The sequence below is a fragment of the Callospermophilus lateralis genome, chromosome X (assembly GCF_048772815.1).
Source record: "Callospermophilus lateralis isolate mCalLat2 chromosome X, mCalLat2.hap1, whole genome shotgun sequence".
Taxonomy (NCBI): Eukaryota; Metazoa; Chordata; class Mammalia; order Rodentia; family Sciuridae; genus Callospermophilus; species Callospermophilus lateralis.
The window spans coordinates 102,683,135-102,689,656 of record NC_135325.1 but is presented as its reverse complement, the minus strand read 5'-3'; the positions used below and the strand labels follow the sequence as shown (position 1 = coordinate 102,689,656).

The 6,522-nt window shown below is 33.6% G+C and overlaps 1 pseudogene; it reads right to left on the bottom strand.

Moving 5' to 3' along the window:
- Positions 1 to 5,706: 5,706 nt before the first annotated feature.
- Positions 5,707 to 6,294, bottom strand: LOC143638672 (RNA polymerase II subunit A C-terminal domain phosphatase SSU72 pseudogene; annotated as a pseudogene).
- Between the last annotated feature and the right edge of the window lie 228 nt (positions 6,295 to 6,522).

Sequence of the window (6,522 nt, the reverse complement as noted above, 5' to 3'; positions counted from 1 at the left end):
GAGAGAGGATTTTTTAATATTTATTTTTTAGTTTTTGGTGGACACAACATCTTTGTTTGTATGTGGTGCTGAGGATTGAACCTGGGTCGCACGCATGCCAGGCAAGCGCGTTACCTCTTGAGCCACATCCCCAGCCCTAATCTTCTTAATGTATTGTTGAAGTATTGATATTTTTAAATTTTTTTTTAGTTGTCAATGGACCTTTATTTTATTTATTTTTATGTGGTGCTTAAAATTGAACCCAGTGCTTCACATGTGCTAGACAAGCACTCTACCACTGAGCTACAACCCCAGCCCCAAGTGTTGATATTTTAAGGATTTTTTGCATCTTTTTTATCAAGGATATTGGTATATAATTTTCTCCTTAAAGTGTACTTATCTAGCTTTAGTATCAGGATGATAGTCATTTTACAGAGTTATTGGTATTACTTCTTTTTAGTTATACATGACAATAGAATTCATTTGGACATAATGATTAAAGCATGGAATATAATTTGTTCTAATTCAGTCCCTAATACTTCCACTTCCCCTCCCTTCCTGCTTCTCCCTTCTCTTCTTTCTGCTATCCAATTATAAATGTATATTCATGTATGTATATATAATATAAACTATACATAATATAAATAATATGTTATATATAAATATGCACACATGTATAATTGAATTGACATTATATATGTTATATAATGACATTATATATATTTAAATTTTATATATATGTGTGTGTGTGTGTGTGTGTGTGTGTGTGCATGTGTGTGTCTTGTAGATGATCATCATGGCAAGATTCACTGTAGTGTATTCACATACGTACATAGGGATGTTAGATCAGATTAATTCCACTGTTTTTTTTCTATTCTATCCCTCCTCCCTTCTTTTCATTCCCTTTTGTTTACTCTACTAATATTTCTTCTATACAGAATTATTTTTACTTCTTGAAATAATTTGAGAAGCATTGACGTTAGTTTCCTTTAACAGTCTGGTAGAATTCAATTGTGAATCCATCTGGTCCTGGGTGTTTCTTTGTTGGAAAACATCTTATTACTGCTTCAATCTCACTGCTTGTTATTGTTTTCTTTAGGTTTTCTATATCCTCTTGATTCAATTTTGGTAGGTAATAGGTATCTATGAATTTATCCCTTTTATCTAGGTATTCTAACTTATTAAAGTATATGATTTTAAACCAGTTTCTAATAATCCTCTGTATTTCAGTGGTGTTTATTGTGATACATCCTTTTTCCCTCCAATTTTATTTATTTGAGGGTTCTCTCTTTTTTTTTTTTTGATTACCTTTCTAAGGGTCTGTCAATCTTATTTTCTTAAATTTTTTTTTCTCTCAAAGAGCCAACTTTTGTTTCATTAATTTTCTTATGGTTCTTTTGTTCTCTGTTTCATTGATTTTTTTTTGCTCTGATTTTTATTATTTTTATACCAGTTTGGGGAATGTTTTCTACACAATTAGATTGTTTATTTCTAATGTAGGAACTTATTATAACTATGAATTTTTCTTTTAGGATTACCTTTGTTATGCCCCATAGATTTTGGTATGTTGTTTTTCTATTCTCATTTAATTATAAAAACTTTTAAAATTTCCCTCTGATCAAATCTTCATTCAAGTGCATATTGTTCAATGTCCATGTGTTTATATTTGAAAAAACTACCAAACTATATTGCAAATATTTTGCCATTTTACATACCCATCAGTAGTAAATGAGGTATCATTTCTCCACCTCTTATTTGCTATGAACTGAATGTTTGCCTACCCACTGCCCCACCAAAATTTATATTCTGTAACTTTAATCACCAATGTGATGGTATGTGGAGGTAGAACTTTGGGGAGGTAATTGGGGATTATTTAGGTCATTATAAAAGAAGAAAGTTTTCTTCAATTTTCTCTCTGTCTCTGTTTTTCCATGCATGCACCTAGGCCATGTGAAGAAATAAGCAAGAAGAGTGTCCTCCCTGAAACTATGACTTTGCTGGCACCCTGTTTTTTGAACTCCAGCCACCAGTACTCTGAGAAACAATTTTGTGTTGTTTAAACCACCTGATCAACAATATTCTGCTACAGCAGCCTGAATCAACTAAGGTATCATAAAAAACATATTAATATCTGTTATTTTCACTAAAAACATCCAAATGAGTATATGCTATCTCAATGTAAACTTACCTAGAATTTCTCTAATGATTTATGACATGTGCGCCTTTTGAGATGCTTGATAGTCATTTGTAAATCCTTATTGAAATCTCTCACTTGCTTTTTTAAAATATATTTTGTTTTTTTTTTTAAGTTGTAGGTGTACTGATAAATTTTGGGTACAAATTCTGTATCAGATATACAATTAGAAATATTTCCCCTATTCTGTGGATTACATTATCACTTTCTTCATTTTGTCCTTTGAAGTGCAAAATCTTCAATTTCTATGAATTTTAATTTCCTGATTTTTTTCTTTATAATGATGCTATTTTTATCATATCTAAGAAGCCATTATATAAGCAAAAGTCACTAATATTTACTCCTATTGTTTATTCTAAGAATTTTATATTTTTGACTCTTACATTTAAATCCATAATCCAGTTTCAGTAATTTTTTGTGTGTGTTGTGAGATAATTATCTACATTCTTTCTTTTGCTTATGAATAGATAATTCTTGAATTTTTTTAAAACTTAGCTTTTTCTCCATTGAGTTACTTTACCACCTTGGTAAAAATATATCCTGTTTCTACTTCTGTGTATGCACTTTGATAGTATGTTGCATTGATTACTGTAGCTTTATTGTAAATCTTGAAATGGAAAAAATGAGTCTTCAACTTTATTCTTTCTCAAACTTGATATATTAGCCTGTTATTTGGAACATTCACATATATTGTAATATAAACTTGTCATTTTCTAAATTAAGTTATCTGCTTTTGGTAGCAATCTATATTTTTGAATTTGATATAAAATTTATATGCCAAACATTACCATTTTAAGTATTTTAAATTGTGTATTTTAGTGGCTTTTAATGCATTCACAATATTGCTTATTCAACAACATTATCTGGTTCAAGAATACTTTCATTATCTGAAACTTCTAGAATAAGAAGGTGGACAGAAAGAAAAAGAAGAAAAGAACAAAAAACAGAAGGAAATAAGGAAAGAAGGGAAGGAAAGAAGTCTTCCAATATTCACATATTATGCTTTGGTATTGAGGAATTCTTTAATTATGGGGCAGTCTATGATTCTGCCCCAGCCTCTATTTCCTGCTTACACAGAAACTTAAGGTCAGCTAGAGATGAGAGCACAGTGTCTTCTCAGGTGCTCAGTCGTCATGCTCTCATTACTGGACACGCCCTTTTTCTTCCGAATTTCCTGGAATATATAGGTACTTTTCAGTGACCTTATTCCTGAAATCATCTATTTCCTTATTCTCTTTATTCTCTAGATTTGGTCTTTTCATTACTTTCCATGAATGTTATTGAAAGCTTCTGAAAAACAGTGTATAATTTATTTACTTTAGTGCTATCCAAGATGCTGCCTGAACCTTGAGAAGGCTTGTGTCAGGCTAAAAAAATGCAGGCCTTTGGGATCATATCCTTCAGGGAGTCATCACATAGGTCAAAATATTCAAGCCTGAGTCTTTGAGAATAAGTTTTATGTTGCTTCCTCCAATTTCAGTGAGCTGCATGAAAATGTAGACTGATTTCTTCAAACTAGAGTGGAGATGGGGACATTAACAGTTAATTGAAAATTTCACGTTTTTATAAATTTTAAATTCAGGACGTTTTTCTTCTGTATTTCACTGGTTGCTGCAAGATTTCATGTGATTATAGAGTCTGAGAGAGTTGATTCTGATATTGTGCCAGTTTATTCTTTACTTTTGCGAAGGGACAGATTTGGATTTATCTACTTTGCCATTTCAGTGACAATTTGCTAAGAATCACTTTCAATTTATAGATCAATATGAGGAGAAATTCAATTTTAACACTACCGAGCTTCCAAATAAACATAGATTTTCTCTGCTTTTATTTAGATCATCTTTAATTTCTCTCAGCAGTGGTCTGTAGTTTTGATTGCGCAAGTCTAGTAAAATACTAGTTTAACTTATTTCTAAATTTTTTTTTATTTCATGATATTTTGAATGGAATTGTTTTCATTTGTTTTCAAATTGTCTATTTCTACAGTAAAAGAAATATTAGATTTTTATATATCTTATATCCTGCAACATTCCTGGACAGATTTGTTAGTACTAATAGTTATTATTTGTGAGTGTATTTTTAGAATTTTCTACATTCAGTGTCAAGTCAATTGTGAGTAAACTTTTTTTTTCCTTTTCAGTCTACATTTTCTCTTTCTCTCACGTTCTCTCTCTTTCCTCTATTTCTCTTGCTTTGTTTCACTGACCAGAATCAGTGCTATAATATTGAATACAAGTGGTAAAAGCAGACATCCTAGCATCATTCCCCATCAGCTTCTTACCATTAAGCATAATTTTGACTGGAGGTTTTAAAAACATGGCCTTTATTGGGTAGAACAGTTCCACTTCCTTTACTAGTTTGCTGAAGGTTTTCACTATGAATTAATGTTTTATTTTGTCCATTTTTTTAATTTGATGAACATGTGGGTTTTTATCTGTTTTTTTCTATTAATTTGGTATTTAAATTGATTTTTAGAGGTTAAACCAATTATGCATTCCTGGGATAATTGAACATTGTATATAATAATTTTCAAAGTTTTGTTGATGCAGCATAAAAGTATTTTGTTGAGAATTTATGTATATTAGTTTACATTTAACATTTCTGGATATCTATCATCATTATTCCTCTATTTTTCTTTCACTGATTTTTGGTTGCATAAGCATATTTTTGCTGACCTACAATAAATCCTCTCTTTGCCTTCAACATTTTTTCAATTATATTCTTAATGGTTATTGTACTAGTGCATTTTCTGTTTCTAATATCACAATAGCACACACTTAGTGAGTTATAAGGAAAAGAGGACTATTTTCACATAATGTTCTACAGGTCCAAGGGTCTATATCTGGGATGACATACTTGATGGCAGAGTTCCTAAGTGCTTCAAGGCATCACAGGGCATAAGACAGAGAGCATATTTGTCTCTTGTGCTCTTTCTACCACTTTTTTTTTATTGGCATCTATTTATTTATTGGCCAGGTTCCTTCTTAACATAACTCATTGCTTCAGTTAAGTACTTATTTAATTCTTTAATGCAGGAAGTTAAGAGGGGAAAAAAAGGAAAGAGAGGCATAAATACACACATATGTTAAGGGGATGTATCATATCCTTCTTTCTTTTTGGGTTAAAGAAAAACCCCTTTATAATCTATATCTTCTTTGTAAATAAAAATGAAACAGAAAAAACAAATGGTTTTAATCTGGTACGTATGCGCATTTTCTTTTTCCATATATCACGTTTGCAAAATATCACAGTCCACTGGCCAAGTATCTAAAAGAAAAAGATATCAGGAAGGAAAAAAAATATATTAAGAAAAGAGCAGCTCAGGAGGCTGAAGCAGGAAGATTGCGAGTTCAAAGCCAGCCTCAGCAACAGCAAGCTGCTGAGCAACTCAGTGAGAGCCTGTCTCCAAATAAAATACAAAATAGGGCTGGGATGTGGTTCAGTAGTCAAGTGCCCCCAAGTTCAATCCCCAGAACCCCCTCAAAGAAAGAAAGTTCAAGAAGGTGGCTTTGGATGGTGTGAGGCAGCCATCTTCAGTAAAAGCAGACAGTGTGCAGGAAAGCCTTGCCAGTCTTCTTCTCCAAAGCTTGCAGCAGGCCATTGATGTCATTCTCCATGTCACTCAAGTGCTGGATACACTGGCAGATCTCACAAATAATGAGCCATCCCCGGGTGGCCTCTCTATGGTTGTCCACGATGTCCACGTTGATCACGTGCATGGCTGGCAGGTTACCTGTTCTCTGGAATTAAGAACTTCCATCACCTGGTCGTAGACTAGCTCTTTACATGTGAAGATCAAATCAAACTCATCTTCACAGTCCTGGAACCTTTCTGGCTGGAGCTTGATTCTCCTATTTCTGTGTAACATATGTAAAATGCCATTCTGTGCATAGAAGTTTTCATCCTTCCTAAGAAGATCGTGGAACATCTCATCATATGTGGTTCTGAAATCATAAACATTTTGCTTGCCAGGTGCTGGTCCTGGAAGCCTCACGTGAGCTCCTGTTCCAAAGGACCTGACATTGAATCCTCAGGAGGCGGTGCTCCACCATGCTCCGGTTCTGGTTACTGGAGCACACGACAGCCACCCGCAGATGCCACCAACGCAGAGCCACTGCCATCCTGTACTTCCACCCACCTGCTTCAGTCAAAGCAAAATGGAAAGCAGCTAATCCCAGTCAGGGATGCAAATCACCTTTATCCGCAACTCAGATCCCGGGAATGCCAAGCATCCCGCTGGTCCAGTTTCAGAGGTCTTATCTGTAGAAGGCTGGCTCTATTCATTGGGGCTTCAGATTAGGAGGAATATCATCATGGAAGAACCCTTTCTACCACTTTTAAAGTAACCA